We start from the raw sequence: 17,429 nt of genomic DNA on the forward strand, positions 1-17,429 counted from the left end.
AACAAATTTCCCAGAAGCGAGGAACTTAGTATAGGACTTAGTATGGCTCTTTCTGTGAAATTTGTATTATTTTATTTTTGGCCATACCCAGTGGCGCTTAGAGATTATTACTCCTGGCTCTGTGCTCAGAAATTGTTCCTGTCTCCGGGACCTTATGAGATAGAACCCAGGGCCATCCTGGGTCAGCCTTGTGCAAGGCAAATGCCGTACTGCTGTGCAACCACTCCAGCCCCCTGTGGGATTTTTATTTTTTTTTAAACTTTTATTGATAGTTTGATTGGTTTTTGGGCCACACCCAGTGGTGCTCAGCAGTCACTCCTGGCTCTGCACTCAGAAATCACCCGGCAAGATGGAGGGACCACATAGGATGCCCAGAATTGAACCAAGTCCCTCCCAAGGTCAGTGGCATGCAAGGCAAATGCCCCACCACTGCACCATCTCTCCAGCCCCTCTGTGGGATTTTTAATAGGAAAATGGAGTCTTCATATATTTGTCAAGTGACCAGAGTGTTATAGAAGATTCAAGAATTACACAGGGGGTCTGGCTTCTGTCCGCCTCTTTTCTCTCTTGTTTTTGATGAGCCTCAGGTCTGAGTCTATGAGCTGTTGACTTATTCTCAGAAAATGCCCAGGAATTTGCAGGGATGTTCAAACAGAAAGGAGACAGCTCAAGTTGCAGCAGCTCACAAGGGGAAACTGAGGTTTTCTCCTTCACTATCCCTCCTAGTCCTGCTTTTAGATGCTCCTTCCCGGCCACTGGAGGCTCTTTGCAATATTGTCTGACTGAAACCCAGTTATGAACAACTTTTTGAAACTGTGAATCTTTTGTTGATTCAATTTCAAAAATGAGAGAGGAGGGAGAGATGAGGAAAGGAATGAGGGAGGAGAACAGACAGAGAGACAGACTCTTCGTAGCCCTTCCCTGGATGAATGTGTGAAATATTGCAGGGACACAGGTTCCTGCTTGCTCGCCAGCTAATTCCTGCCCTGCAGGGGAGCCTGCCTGTAAATCCCTTAGACCTCAACCTGTGCTTTATAGAGCAGCTGTGGCTTAGACCAGAGCATTAATGGCCCAAAGAGCACACTTGTTTGCGTGTACCCCGAATTCGTGCATCTCTTCCTGGTGCTGTGAAGTGGCAGCTCTGTGCAGGGACCCAGGTTTTCCCAGTAGCTTCTCTATTCAAATGGAATTAAAAATATTTATTTTTAATTTTTTTAGCCACTGTGGCCATCTCAGGGCTTACTGCTGAGTTTGCACTCAGGAATGATTTCTGGCAGTAGTTAGGAGTGGGATGCCATGTGGAATGCCAGTGATTGAAACCAGGGCAGCCTTAGCACTCCAGTCTCATGTATTGTAACTTATACATTTTTCTCTGGGCCATTGCCTGCGCCTTTTCCTGCCCGCCTGCAGTCGGAAGTGAGTGCTGTCTTTTCTTGCATCCGGGGGTCAAAAATCCCCTTATGAGAATTGAGTGGGTTGTTAACTCAGGTGTTTTCTCTTGATATTTTTGGGGCCACACCCACCAATACACCTGGCTCTGCACTCAGGAATCTCTCCTGGTAGTGCTCATAGGGGATCATATGAACTGCCAGGGATTGAGCCCAGTTTGGTGGCATGCAAAACAAGTGCCCTCCTGCTGTGCCCTCTGTCATTCAAGCCCGGATTCTAGTGTGTTGATATGATAAGATGCTAGAGCAGTTCGTTTAAACAGCACACAGGCATTCTGTGCTCTGTTGCCATGGCCCTGAGTCTCCACAGAGCAGCAGTTACCCCATCTCTTGCTTGGGCAGGGCATGCATGAGGCTCAGTTTTGGAATAGGGTTTCAGGGGTGGGGAGGGGTATGTGACTAGACAAAATGTCTTGTGCTCAGATACTTCCCTGAATTGGGAATAATGTGCAGGAGAGAGCCCAAATGGTCCCTATTGGGCCCTAGGACATATGAGACCCCGAGTTTGAGGACCAGTACTGAGTGACTGTGTGACTTCCCCATTTCCCCATCACAGCTGGCTATGGCCCCTCAATGGTTAAAACAAAGTTAAAACATTTTTTTTTCTTTTTTTGGTTTTTGGGCCACACTCGGCGGTGCTCAGGGGTTACTCCTGGCTGTCTGCTCAGAAATAGCTCCTGGCAGGCACGGGGGACCTTATGGGACACCGGGATTTGAACCAACCACCTTTGGTCCTGGATTGGCTGCTTGCAAGGCAAACGCCGCTGTGCTATCTCTCCGGGCCCAAAACAAAGTTAAAACATTTTAAGGAAGATCATAGAGGGTGGAATTTTGGTTTGTGTGGTGTGTGTGCTGTAATTATTTTTCTTTTAGGGGTTCAGTGTTACCACGCCCACCACTGTCCTTCCCACCCTCTTTGGTAACCTCATTTCAATGGTCAGGGATTAAGGCTTTTTGTTGTTTGTGGGCCACCCCCAAGGCACTCAAGGGCTACTTCTGGCTTGATGCTTTCTTGGGGTAACTCTCTTAGAGGGATTCCATGGTTTGGGGGCATGAATCCAGGCCCTGATTGAAGAAGTCTCTTTCTTGATCTGAACGAGGACTGGCTTTTAAAAACATGCATAGTTACATGTACATGTCTATGATACTTGTACTAAATTCATGATGATTGTACCACCCCCCTTTTTTTTTTGTATGGTTTTTGGGTCACACCCAGTAGTGCTCAGGGGATACTCCTGGCTCCATGCTCAGAAATTGCTCTTGGCAGGCACGGGGGGACCATATGGGACGCTGGGATTCAAATTGATGACCTTCTGCATGAAAGGCAAACGCCTTACCTTCATGCTATCTCTCTGGCCCCGATTGTACCCGTTTTTTGCTTTGGGTTGTGGGGGAGGACGACTTTCTGTTTGTTACTTTTTAATAAAAAGGTGGATTGCTAAGGGATTGTTGCATGATTACTTTTTTTGTTTAGTGGCATAAATTTGAGTGGCAGAGTGATAGTACAGCGGATTGGGTGCTTATCTTGTGCAGGTCTGACTCAATTTTGATTGCCAGCATTCCATATCATCCCCAAGCCCACCAGGAGTGATTCCTGAGTGCAGAAGGACAAGTAACCCCTGAATATTGTCCCATGTGGTCCCCAAACAAATAAACAAAAATTAGGGTGGCAGACCAAACAAATCCGAACACCTCTGGTTGGTGGTGGTGGTGGGGGGGGCTTTGCACCTTTTTAAAGGACCATTCCAGGCAATTTCAGGTCCCACTCTCTGGGATGCTGTTCCTGCTTTGTTCTCTTTAGGTGGTTTTATTGTTTTATTGTAGAGCTAATTGCATAGAAGCTGGGGTGTGAGGTTGCCTTTGTGCCTCTTTGCTTGGAGGTGGAGAGATCAGTAAGGAAAGAATTAGACAGTCCTCCTGGAAAGCTGTCCTGACATGAATGTTGAGGGCCTAATTCTATTTCTATCTTAAAGGGTTTGGCGGGACAGCTTAACTAATGCCAGCCCACTTCCTGCTATAGCCAGGACCCTGCTGGGCCTAGATCAGACCCCACAACCTCTGTGTTTAGGGTGCCATAAATTTGGAGGGTGTACAGAAGGGATCTTCCTCATTCTCAGACTTGGAACAGCCACAGTTCTAGTCTTCCTTGAAGAGGGTGTCTGCATTCCCCTTGCCTTTATATTCTGTCATGGAATGACAGTTTTCTTTAATTGTTACCTAACTCAAGTTGGAATAGGCTCATGGATTGCACTAGACTGGAAGTGGGGGTCAGAGGTGCCAGTGTAGATGTCTGGAAATGGGATTACCTGATAATACTCACAGCCCCCATCACAGCCTGGCTTTTAGACCTGTAGTTCTTTCCCTACACCAGTAGGGGCCAGTGCTTTGGAACATTTTCTGGGGCGAAAATGGCGCTGAGGGTTTGTGGACTCTGGAAACACAGAGCTGGAAAGGGCCCTTTAGCATGCTCAGAGGGAACCTGAGTCTTGCAGGACTGTTAGATGGCCCCGGAGCATGGTGTGGTTGGCAGCATGATGACACAGTGAAAGATGGATGCCTCCTTGATCAAAGGGAACCCACGGGGGGCATGTTTGGGCTGGCGGCTGGAAGAGGCTCATTAGAAGAGGAGAAGTTACTTTTGTGCTGCCCCGCCCAGGGCCTGCCACCCACATCAAAATTCGCTTCCAATTTGCCCAGTTTGTGTGGATGCCAACCACGTGCCCGCGTGTATTGATGTCGCTTCTGTGTGTCTGCATCTGTCAGTGGGTCACAGCGTGGGGGAGGATGTTACTTCTCTTCCTGACTTCTCATGACACCACCGTTGTATTTTTAGCCATATGGGGAAATGTGGCTGGCGCCTTCACTGTCCCACCTTCTCTTTCAATGTGGGCCTGACCTGTGCCTCCTCCCCTCTCTCCAGAGCTGACAGGCCTTGCCAGGGCGGTGCTGCAGAAAAAAAGAGAAACAGGAGGACTTGCCCATGGCAAGTGATTCATCTGCTCTGATGAAATAACACATCTGACTTGGGGTGGTGGGAGAGGAGGTAATAGGGAGGGGGATCTGGGAATGCCTCATATCTCTTGCACCATTTCTCTAGCAATCATGAAGGAACACTCCTCGACTTTTGTTTTTACATTTTCTTGGGACCATTCACAGCTTTTGGATTCCCTTGGGTGTAGAGCATTTGTGTTGTATGTGTTGGACCTAGGTTTGATCCCCAACATCCCATAGGGTCCCCTGAACCTGCCAGGAGTGATTTCTGAGCACAGAGTGAGGTGTAAACTCTGGGCAGTGCTAGGTACGGTGCAAAAACAAACAAAAAGAAAAAGAAAACAGAGAATGAATTTTCGTGAGAAAACCTCAATTCAAAATTTCCTGTGCTGTTTACTAGCTGTGTGGGTTGAGACTCTAAGTAACTGATGCAGTGGCCACCCACAGTTGAAACGGAAGCCTCACGCCCCAATCCCAGGGGATTGGAGGGACATGGGTGTGGAAGTGAATGCCAACGCAGGAAATAATCCACACACAATTAAGGGGATAAAACAGTTCAGAAACTTCCACATGCTAGTCGGGATTCGAACCGATGACCTTCTGCATGAAAGGCAAACGCCTTACCTCCATGCTTAAGACCAGCTTTACACTAGGTGCAAGGAAAGGTGGGCGTCTGTGCCCCACAGATGTCCACTGAGTGTCTTCTGCGTGTCACCTGCTGACTTTTATGCTTGACTTTCTGCTCAGTGCACATTCTTGACATCCCCTAGGCCTGGGTTCTTGCTCTGCAGAGTCACAGGAGACATGCCAGGTAGCTGGGAGTGCTCCTGTACAAGGGTGGGGACATTTGTGAAGAGCGTAAATGAGAGATTGTGAGCGAACAGGAAGGGGTGAGTCGGAGTGAGTCAACCCCAGAGGTTCTGTTTGGGCTCAGCGATGCCATTTGAAAAGAGGTTTCTGCTTCCTGGCTGGGTCACAATGGCTACCCTGGACAGCCCTGACCTGTGGTCATAGACATAAACAGCCGCTTGGAGAAGGTTCTAGTCATTGTTAGGAAAGAAGGAGGTTTCCACACCCTCGCTCCTCGAGACCAGCCAGGACTGGACACAATTGCTGTGGTTTTCCATGACTTTTCCTGCTGCTGATCTTGATCAGCCAGTGGGTTTTGGGGTGTGAGATGAGAGGTCCCAGTTTTCCAGTTCAAGGAGACGCCGCCGTGACACCAGACGGTCACAAAGCACAAACAGTAGCAAGGGGAATTATTGTTCTCCCTGCATTCATTAGTCATTGCAGAGTTTTTAATTATTATCTTGTTTGATCATCTCCAAGCAAATTGTCACAATGACCCAGACTTCTTTTATAAATGTGAAGGAAGAAACAATGCGTGAATTGTTGTGAATCCTTTCATTACAGAACAGACTTCATTTAGCACTTTGTGAGTGAGCATTTAAGCCATGCCCCATTGGAAAATGACATGTGATTATATTTAAGTCTACTCGATAAATTTTATGTGACAGTCCTTAAATGAATCCTTTTTACTTTTGGAGCTATACCCGACAGCACTTGGGTTACTCCTGGCTCGTATGCTCAGAAATCGCTCCTGGCAGGCTTGGGGGATATGGGATGCTGGGAATCAAACCCAGGTGATCTATCCCCAGGCCGTCCATGTGCAAGACAAACACCCTACCTCTGTGCTATCACTCTGGCCCCCCAAATGGAAACTTTTTTTTTTTTTTTTTTTTTGGTTTTTGGGCCACACCCGGTGTTGCTCAGGGGTTACTGCTGGCTTTCTGCTCAGAAATAGCTCCTGGCAGGCACAGGGGACCATATGGGACACCGGGATTCGAACCAACCACCTTTGGTCCTGGATCGGCTGCTTGCAAGGCAAACGCCGCTGTGCTATCTCTCCGGGCCCCAAATGGAAACTTTAGTTGAAGGAAGCAGCCATGTTGCATTGCTTCAGGTTTGTTGTTGTTGTTTTGTTCGGTTATTTTGGGGTCATACCCGGCTTTGCTCAAAGGATCACCGATGGTGGTACTTGGGGGACCAAAGAGGTGCTGGGAATTGAATCTGGGTTGAGCTGACCACATGCAGGGCAAGTGCCCTTACCCTCAGTGTTATCACTCTGGTTCCATTTGACTTTGTAGATTTGTAGTGTTGACCCATCTTATTCTATTTTGTGTGTGTGTGTGTGTGTGTGTGTGTGTGTGTGTGTGTGTGTGTGTGTGTGTGTGTCATATCCAGCAGTGCTCAGGGTTTTGAACCTGACTTTGTGCTCAACAATCACCCTGGCAGTGCTCGGAAGACCATCTGAGATGCCCAAGATTTAACCTGGGCCAGACATGACAAGGCAAGCGCCCTACCTGCTGTATACTCAGCCTCTCATCTCATCTCTTCTAGGTGGTAAAAATCACTTTGGGGCTGGAGAGATAGTATGGAGGTAGTGCGTTTGCCTTGCATGCAGAAGAATGGTGGTTTCAATCCTAGCCTCCCATATGGTCCCCCGAGCCTGCCAGGAGCGATTTCTGAGCGTAGAGCCAGGAGTAACCCCTGAGCGCTGCTGGGTATAACCCCAAAACAAAACAAAACAAAAAAATCACTTGGATGGGAAAAGTCTATTTCAGGAAAAAAATTCCTATGGATTTTCACTATTTCATAGCATTTAAATAAAAAAATGCTTGCTTGGAAATTCTTAAGTGCTTTTCATACAAGCAAGGAACTTCAGTTTTAATTGAGTAGAGGGGATGAAAAGGTATTTATAACAGTGTTTTTATTCCTACCTTGTGTAAATAGTGACTGCTCTCTTAGCTGGCATCAGATTCAGTCACTGGTCCTTAAAAATCAGTTAATGCCAGGGCTTGTCATAAATCTTTCCGAGCTGGAGTCTGAAGTCTCTCTACTGCCATCTCTTGGTGCTTGTTGGCTAGTTCATGGGATTTCCAGAGGGCGGGGAATCCTGGGGATCTTTTTTTCTGTTTGTCACCCTTCAAAGAAGCTTATCCTGGAGGGCAGACTGAGGGCAGGGCGGGCGAGAAGCTAAAGTAGTTTTTCCAGGGTGGTTTTTATTCCCCAACAGGACCTTTGGCATTCTTGAGAGCAGCTTTGGGATTTTGGTCTGTCACCGAACTGACATGGCTTTGAGCCTCATCAGAATGTTTCTGGGGCGCGCTTCTACGAGACTGACTTGGAGGCTCACCCTTGACAGATTCTGCCGGGTGTTGTTTTTTGATGAGTCAGTTGTGTCACATGCATCGGAGGATGCAGTATCTGCCTGACACTTCTCCCTCCTTTCCCAGCCTTCATTTTGCCAGAATTGGAGACTTTTTGACATTCGCAAGCAGGGTATCAAGTCACCTAAAATCCGAGAAGCCAGTAGAGTTGTTGTAGTTGCTGTTGTTCACGTCATGTTGCTTTATTTATTTATTTTTTTTTGGGTGGTATTTAGGGGATCATGTGATGCCAGGGATCAAACCCAAGGTCTCTACCACTGAGCCACATCCGGGGCCCGAAAGTTAAATATTTTAAGAATAACAATATTGGCTGTGGCCTTTGAGAGAGTACAAGGACAAGTTAATAGTTTAACGGGCTCCGTGAAGTTTTTTTAAAATGAAATGCCTCTTGGATAATCTGGTCATACAGTAAGTGATTGGGCATATTTCTTTGGTCAGAGTTGTCCAGAAGCTCAGTTTGCATGACTCTTGTCTTTTTCTACTTTTGCAGTCAGAGAGTTTTAATTCACAATTGCCTTCTTGCTGGGGAAAAGCATGCAGATTTCTTCATTCTGGATCTGGAGTTGGATCCCAGATATATGTGTGTCTGTCTGTCTGTGAGTGTGTGTGTGTCTGTCTGTGTGTGTACTGGCTTTGTTGCCTTGGGGTGGCAGAAACATTCCATAGGTGGTAACCAATAACATGTGTGACATTTGTGACTGACAGAACAAAAGGGCTTTGTTGCCACTTTAATTGTTGATTAATGACGATCCCTCTCAAATCTGGCACGGTTGCGTCCTAGAACACAAAAGAAGTCAATGTCAAATATTTCCTTGATCATGACAGTCACGATTTCCTGGCAGCCTCGGTTCCTTGACATTTCAGGAGGCTGCGTAAGGTGGTTAAGAACACTGACTCATGGGCTCTGTGCCACCTGCCGCTTCTCAGACCTTTTGTTGGGGATCGCATCAGCCACCCGCTCTCTCTCCCCCCCCCCCCATCCTCATTCCTACTAAATCAAAGAATATACCCATCTATCTCTCTAGTAGTGCCTGAGTTACGAACAAAGGCAGCATGTAGGGAATGGGTGTGGGAGAATTTTTGGGGGGTTCTTGTCTGGAGTGCTTTGCATTTTCCCAGATTTTTGATGGCTAAAGCTGATATTTATGATTTCTCACTAGCTTTGTGAGTATTCCTAATGTCTTGATTCTCTGGAAGAAGTTGGTCTGTTCCCCTAAACGGCTGATTTTATCTCTTATTGGCTGGCTTATTTCTTATTATTTTGTGATGGATCCATACCCAGCTGTGCTTAGGGCTCATTCCTGATGTAGCTCAGGACACTTTACTGGGCGTAAGATGGAAACCAAACCTAGGGTAAACTTCATGTGAGGTAGGCTCCCTCAGTTGTACTATTTCTCTAGTCCTTACTGTGTGGAATTTTCAATGATGAGAAGAGAGATTGAAATAAAAGCTTTAGGGGCCGGAGCTTGTAGCACTGCGGTAGGCATTTGCCTTCCATGTGGCCAACCTAGGAAGGACCTGGGTTGGATTCTCAGCATCCCATATAGTCCCCTGAGACTGCCAGAAGTGATTTCTCAGTGCAGAACCAATAATAACCCCAGAGTACCAGTGGGTGTGGCCCAAAACCCAAAAACAAAAAAGAAAAGAAAGAAATAGGAGTAGTATGAAGCTTGAGAAATAACATAGTGGGTAGGGTGCTTGCCTTGTATGCAGCTGACCCCAATCCCTGACATTCTATATGGTACCTCAATTCTGCAAGTCATGATTCATGAGTGCAGAACCAGGACTACGTAAGCCCTGAGCACCGCTGGGTATGGTCCAGAAATGAAAACAAGAAAAAGAAAAAAGAATAAAGAAATAGATGTTTTAGTTTTCTTATGTCTTGCCTGTTCCCCCAATCCAGTGGTCCTCAAACTGTGGCTTGTGGGCCACATATTGTATTTATATTTGTTTTGTTTCTTCATTGCAAAATAAGATATATGCAGTGTGCATAAGAATTCGTTCATAAGTTTTGTTTTTACTATAGTCAGACCCTCCAATGGTCTGAGGGACAGTGAACTGGCCCCCTGTTTAAAAAGTTTGAGGACCCCTGCCCCAACCCAACATATTTTAATGAAGAGTTAGAGGCCCATTGACCAGAAACCTAGGATTTTGGGATCCCGTCACCCTGTTTCTTGTATTACTTCAACAAGCAAAACTTTGTAAGGCTTTCTCTGGAAGGGATTTCCTCCCCAAAAAGTTCCTTTAGGTAAATCCCGTTAATAGCAAACTTTTGCTTTAAATAGTTCCCTATGTAACTTAATTATGACAAGTGCTGCAAATATTTAACATCCTGTGGGTTTTATTTTATTTTATTTTATTTTTTAACTTTTTGGTAAATACGAAATATTCCACCTGTTTACATGTAACCCAAGCCGAGGCCTCTGAACTGGGATGGCTGGCTTTTCAGAGACTCCCCCCAAATTGGCATTCTGCGGCTACCCACCTTCCGGGGCTGGGCTGTGTGTCGTCCCCATGAACCTGGATTAAACGCTGTTGCAGTGGACGCCTCTGCCAGCTCTGTGCCGGGCATGGGCCTGGGTGGGGGTGGACAAAGGGTCTCAGGGGCCTTGTGGAGCACTTGGGGGAGGTGTTTGTTGTGTTTGTTTTCTCTGCCTCTCCAGGATGTTTACAACCGTCCTGTGTGGTTTGCCTGTAACTGGACTTGCATTTGAATTTGGTGGGCAACTTGCCCTGGGTCGACCTAGCTATCCCCCATCTGGACCCTACCCCCAGCACACGCGCACACACAGACACAAACACACACACACATTTATTTTCTTGAGTAGCTGCCAGGTTTGTAGTGTGTATGTCTTGGGGATAGAATAGAGTGGATAATTATTTTGGGGGGATGGAAACACAGGGACATTTTTTTGAATAGGCCTTTCAGCCAGTTGGCACAGCTTCAGGGCCAGCTCCCACCCCAGCACAAAGAGCACAGCCATGCCGGTCATTTTAAATTTGCCAGGAACTGTGCCGCTCAGCTTCTGAATGAACAGGCCCTCTCCTCCCACCCGTCCCTTGCTCTTTGTTTAGAATTGAGATGTAATCTAAATAATTGGATTTGCCAGCTTATGTTTTTAATATTGGAAGATTGCGTTAATAAAACGGTGTTTTGGCATCCATGGCCCTTCCTTTGCAAGGAACCAGCTGGGCACTTTTTTCCCCCCTTTTCTTTGAAAGATCACTGCTCCCCTAGTGCCTTCTTTTCTCCAAGTGGAATCCTTCCTGGGTTTGTGAGCCATCAGCAATCCTGGGCAGAAATGGCTGGGCTGTCTAGTTGGGGACTGTCCCCCAGCCTGAGTGTGCAGAGAAAGCAAGCTCGTCTGCTCTATAATCCACAGTGCTGATCCCGGGCACTGTCCGGGGAGGTTTCACAATATGGCCCTTTGGCCTAGAAACTTCTGCAATCAAGTTGGAGACTGGAGTGGGGCTCAGCAGGGAGGCTTTTTAGAAAGCCCAAGGCTCTATCAACTCCTCTGTGAAGGTTTTCTTGCAATCTATTTCCTTTCGCAATAATACTACTGCTGATTTTGATGTGTTCTTAGTCTATAAAGAGGCAGGACTTTTGGTTTTCATCTTGTTTTTGCTTTTGGGCCACACCCAGCAGCACTCTGGTTCCTTCTGATTCTGCATGAAGAAATCATTTCTGGCAGGATCTGGGCACCATATGGGATGCCAAGGATCTAACCTAGGTCAACCATGTGCAAGGCAAACACCCTACCTGTTGTCTTATTATAAATTAAAGAGTTCTAGTGTTGATTGGGGGATGGTGAGGCCTTTCTGGGCTGGACCTGGCTCCGGAAGCCCCTATGGCCTGGCGAGTCTGCAGGTTGCAGGGTGTGGGTGAAAAGATTCACAAAGCAGTCGGATGAAGTTCCAGGAATCAGCCAGCTTTATTTCACAGTCCCTATCACCATGCACACCTCCTCACATGGCCTCCATACTAGCAGTTACTTTTCTTAACAGTTACTTCTCTACTTCTTCTGGCTCTCTCAGCCTCTCTCCCCCTTTCACTGCTTTTTCCAGGCTGACTAACCCCCTTTGGTGATGCGACTGCTGCTGCTTCTTTGATGATGCTCAATTGCTCATGCTGAATCTCTGATGATGAAACCTCTCCTACACTTCTCTCTAATTCTCCTTCTTATCCCCTCTCTCTCCCCCATACAGACCCCTCTATCTGCCCAGGTGTGGGCAGTTCTGATCATTCAGGGGGAATAAATAAGAAGTTGGGGGAGGGGTACCCATACCTACCTACCTGCTGTGCTCCAACAGAGATTGGGTTTGGGGGGAAAATTCAGAGTCTTACATTGTAAAGCCAGCATTGTACTCCTGCACTCTATCATTGGCCCCTTGATATCTATTTGAAAATTTATTAAGAGAACATTTTTAGATCATCAGGCTCAATTGTGGGGGGATTGCTGGCCACCCACTAACTCCAAAAGTTAGGTGATCTGGGCAGAACAAGGGGTTGGCCTTTTCTGTGGCTCAGGGGATTGGTGGGAAAATAGGAAGCAGATGGGCCTTCTGCTTCCCATGAGGATGTCACACAGCATGACCTGGAAGTACAAGCACTCTCTGGTAGGATGTGGATCTGTGTGATGTGCAGTGGGTCCTGCAGATTATGGTCATGGACACATGTGCTTGTGGAGTCCTCAGAGGTCAGTGTCCTGCATGGGCTAGAGAAGCAGATGCTGAGGCTGGAAACACAGCTCTGTGATTTGAGTTTTTTCTGCCTGGTGCTTGAAACCATGATCACAGGGACAGAGACATGATCATGGGAAATGGATTCTTTTGACAGCAGCACTGGGGATCGAAACAGGATCGAGCAGGCCCACGCCACGGCCTCTGCTTAGAAACCAGTTGCAGGGCTGGAGAGATAGCATGGAGGTAGGACATTTTCCTTGCATGCAGAAGGATGGTGGTTTGAATCCCGGCATCCCGTATGGTCCTCCGAGCTTGCCAGGAGCAATTTCTGAGCATAGAGCCAGGAGTAACTCCTGAATGCTGCTGGGTGTGACCCCCAAAAAAGAAAAAAAGAAAAAAACCAGATGCCAGTGACCCTTTGGTAGACACTGTGGCTTTGCTCCAGGCTCAACATTGTGCCTTTACCTTGCTTTGGCTTGGTGACTATTGAGTCCTTGCAGCTTTCTTCCTGGCCCTTTCCATTATGTGAGCCACCAATTTGGGTGCATGGCCCCTAAGTGGCACCACACTGAAGATTCTCCCCACAATCATTGTGGAGGCTGGTCCTTCACCCCGGAAGCAGTCAGAAACAGCTGCACGTGTACTGGCTCTGGGGGCCTGTCAGGCTGGATGTGGCACTGGGCTTGAGCTAAGGTCAAGGGGCCTGTGCTCCCTCAGGACACTTCAGTCTCCCTGAAGAGGAATTTTGGAAATAGGAACCAGAAAGAAGTGTCTTGTAGCAAATGTCACACAGCTGGAATGTTCCCTTGCGGGGTGATGAGTCAAGGCAGCCATGGTCATGGTGAAGGAGAGGAACATTCTAGATGGAAAGAGCCCGTGTCAAGTAAGCAGGGGGTCTCCACCTGGTTTTAATTTCAGGAACCTGACTTCCAGCCACGGAGTTACAGGGAGACTCATGCAGTAAATTGAGTTTCCCTTCTTTGGCACATTTTGGCATGAGTGAAAGTCCTGTTAGTCTGAGGGGTTTTATGGTCATGATGGAAGTAGTGTGGGGTCTGGGGACCCAGGAGCTTCTTCTAGAGAAGGTGCTCTGTCACCTGTTACCCGTGGTAGCTTATTGTGGCTGAAAGAACACTGGTCCCAAAACCTCAGCATGAAACCCCAGGCAATTCTTTTTTTTCCTGTCCCTATAGATTCATGGTGCATTGATGGAGATCTTAAAACAACAACAATAATGATATAATAACAATAACAAAATAATCATAATAGTAGGGGCCAGAAACAGTACAGGGACTCAAGGCATACAGCCAAACCCAAGGCTAATCCCAGCCCTGCCTAGATGGTGCTCTGAGCACCCACTGCCAGATTGGTCCTTGAGCACAGCCACTTGTGACCCAAATGCCACCCCGTAATAAAGTAAATAAAATATTTTAAAGAATTAATAAGGCCACTCCAGTTGACATTTACCCAAACGACAGTACTGGTCTCTGTTATGAGAGCTCCAGATGGGAACTTGTTAACAAGCCCTTGGATTCACACCCTGGCTGGCACTGGGAAAGGGGAGCATGGGGATGATCTGACCTGGGGTCAACTTCTGCTCCCCCAAACCTGCCGCCCCACCCCACCTAGTGCTCCCCATGCTGGAAATTGTATCCCTCCCCTCTCCCCCCCCCCCCCCCCCCCGCCTGTGCTCATCCATATGTATAAGTACCTTGCTGTCTCCCTCGCTTGCTTTATTTGATCTGTTTCGCTCGACTGGCTGCAGTTTGATTTAATTGGTCTTTTGACCGAGCGATTCGTGGGGATTCCTCGCATGAAGGAGCCTTCTGTAAAGGGAAAGTCCTTCCTGCACCAGTTAATTGGATGCCAGTGTGGCCGTGGGTTGGACTCTGGATGGTATTTCTGTGGGGCGCCGAGGCATAAACAATTCTGAGCTGCCTTAGCCCCCACTTTATACTGTCTGGCCCAGAGCGGTTGGAAGCCTCATATTCTGGATTATTTTTGGGATATTTTCCCCCTGCATCACCTGGCACTTGGGCCCTGAGCGTCTTCAGTTCAGGTTTCCTTCTAACTGACTGGAAGCTGTGGTTCCTGGTAAATTTGCTGGACAGGCCACTGTTACTGTAGGTGGGTTCGCGCCTTATAGCATGTTGGGGATAAGTGACTTCTGCGCCTCTATGCACCCCTGCAGCCTCCCCCAGGTGCAGCCACTCTGCACCTAAGCACACGGGCACTGGTGTGCTCAGACACACGTTTCCCAGTGGTTATCACACATGGCCCCAGAACCACACCTCTGCTTCAGATTCTACCTCATGGCTCAGTGCTCCCATCAAGCATTTGGCCCGAGGGTTGGGTCCTCCCTTGTCCAGTGAGGTTCACCCAACACCTTTGTAATCCTCCTTGGCACTGAGATGCCAAATTACAGACCAGCCACGTGAGCAGAGCGCAGCTCTGTCTGGACCCTGAACAAAAAAAACCTGGGTTTCTCCGGGTCTGCTAGGTCTTTGGCTTTCTGCTCACACATACCTTCAAAGGGGGTGTGCGAAGCTTCTTGGTCCATGAGAGCTGTCAAGTGACAACTCCTGTCTGTCCCATGTTCTTTTGCATCTGCTGCCGCCTTCCTTTTCATCATCTCTCTGAAAGATGGGCAAAAAAGTATGTGATTGAAGGTTGCGGTATCGGGAAGGATCTTGGTGGTCCTCTTTGTCCTTGTGTGTGTGTGTGTGTGTGTGTGTGTGTGTGTGTGTGTGTGTGTGTGTGTGTGTGTGAGTGAGATATGCACACACCCACTTTTCATTGTGGCTGCGCTGACCTCCCATATGTGTGGCAAATTTGTGGCATTTGGCACAGTCAACGTTTCGAGAAAGCAGTCAACACGAGGCAGCAAACATCCACAAAGCAGGCTGCATTGCTCTCACGTGTCTCTAATGTGCGGAGCGTGAGTTATGACCGCTTATAAAGGTAGATGTGCACATGCTAAAATTGCCCATTAAAAAGAAAAACCTGTCAGGAGGAACAAGACAAGATGATTGTTCAGGGTAGGGAGCTTGCAGGAATGAGCAGCCCGGCCTCATCCGGCACGGCTGGCCGGGAGGGTCTGTCTGCAGGATTCTGCCGCCTGGCCTAGGCCTGGCTGCTCACAAAAGAATGATGCTTGAGCAGAGGACAGGCTGTTTTTCCTAAGTTTGAGCTTGCAGCCTTTACCTTTAGTGTGCTTTCTTGTCATTAAATCCAGTATTGCTTGACTGGTGCATGTACTTAGGTCCAGTCCCTGCCCTGCATGATCTTCTGAGGACTGGTGGGAATGGTCCCTGAGCATGCAGCCAACGAGGAGTCCCCCTACCCCCAAAGAAATACTGAAATATCCAAGATAGAAATGTAAAAAGGAGAACTAGTGAGACACCAACTTCCTTGCCCTCATAGACAAGTTTGGTTCTAAAGTCTTCATCCCTGAGTCCGGAGTGATAGCACAGCTGGTAGGGTGTTTGCCTTGCATGCGTCCGACCTGGGTTTATTCCCCAAAATCCCATATGCGCGTTCCCTCCCACCCCCGGTCCTGCGAGGAGTGATTTCTGAACACGGAGCCAAGAATAATCCTGAGCACTAGCAGGTGTAGCCCCCCAAAAAACAAAAAACTAAGGTCTGCTCACCTGAGTACCTTCTACCAGCTAAATACCTTATTATGGTGGTGATTTTACTGTGGCTGCCCCTGCATTTTGAAGTGTTTCTCAGCAGCTATGTTTTTGTCACACATGTGTTGTCATCCCCCACCATCTCCATCCTCCAGGGATCAAACCCTGCGATGCCCAGGGGTTACTCCTGGCTCTGCACTCAGGAATTACTCCTGGAAGTGATTAGGGGGGGAAACATATGGAATATAGGGGAATGAACCCAGGTTGACCACATGCAATGCAAACACCCTACCCACTGTGTTATGGCTCTGGCTCCACTTTGTTTTTATTTTAAGAACCAAAAGTAGCTCTGCTGTTTCTTAAAAAATTATTTTGGGGTCATCCCCAATGGTGCTTGGGACTCCAACCCTAGCCTCTAACTCTCCAACATACAAGTCTGTGCTCTGATCGCTGGAATTTGTCCAATTCCTCCTTTCTTTAGCTCAGTTCCTGTAAGGAAGAGGGTCCAGGCTGAGCCAGTCTGCTGAGCTGTCAGGGAGGCAAGAGAGCGAAGAGGTTACATGTTATAGGTGCTGCATGGTTTGAAGTAGAAAATGTTGGGAGGGGGCAAGGCTGTATGTTGTATTTTGCGAACACTCAGATGTTAATTAAAATGTGAATGCTAGAGGGCAAAGCGGTGGCACAAGTGTAGGGCATTTGCCTTGCTCGCGCTAACCTAGGACAGATCACAGTTTGATCCTGACCACGGTTCAATCCCCGTATGTCCCATATGGTCCCCCACCCCCCACCCCAGCCAGGAGCGATTTCTGAACACATAGCCAGGAGTAACCCCTGAGCATCACTGGGGTGGGCCAAAAACAACAACAACAAAAATGTGAAACTAGTTCCATCCACCTCAGCAGTGTAAGCTGCCTTGACTACTTTGTAATCAACCCCAACTTTAGTTTAGGGAAGGCTGATCTATGCTTTATCCATGTCCGAGTTTACTGTATCTCTCAGCAAGTATTAAAGTTTTGGCTTGTGGCTCCACTGGGGAGGATGGAGTGGGGGGGGGGGAGACGCCCTACAGGGCTGCTGAGCATGCAGGGAACTGACGCACCCAACCGAGGTGCTTGTTACTCCAGTAGGAACTGAGACTTGGTACTGAAGAGCAGGTGGTGGATTCCTTAGGCTAAATGTCTGCTTGGTCATAGTCAGAATGTCTGTCTTCGCCCTTTTGGAGGGAGGAGAAGAAAACACTGGATCCTTTCCGATGTCACACAGAAGGAGGGAAATCTTGTTATGTACACTAGGGGCTACATCAGAACTACAGAAGAAGGGGCCAAAGCTATAGCACAGCAATAGGGCATTTGCCTTGCATGTGGCCAACACAGGACAGAGACCCCGTTTTGATTCCTGGCATCCCATACGATTCCCCGAGCCTGTCACGAGCGGCTTCTGAA

The 17,429-nt window shown here is 47.8% G+C and overlaps 1 protein-coding gene across 1 annotated transcript in view; it reads left to right on the forward strand.

Annotated features, from left to right (window-relative positions):
- JARID2 (jumonji and AT-rich interaction domain containing 2) overlaps window positions 1-17,429 on the forward strand; it is an 81,614-nt gene that overhangs the window by 20,943 nt on the left and 43,242 nt on the right. The gene's annotated exons all lie outside the window — the stretch shown is intronic.

Source organism: Suncus etruscus, chromosome 18 (assembly GCF_024139225.1).
Source record: "Suncus etruscus isolate mSunEtr1 chromosome 18, mSunEtr1.pri.cur, whole genome shotgun sequence".
NCBI lineage: Eukaryota > Metazoa > Chordata > Mammalia > Eulipotyphla > Soricidae > Suncus > Suncus etruscus.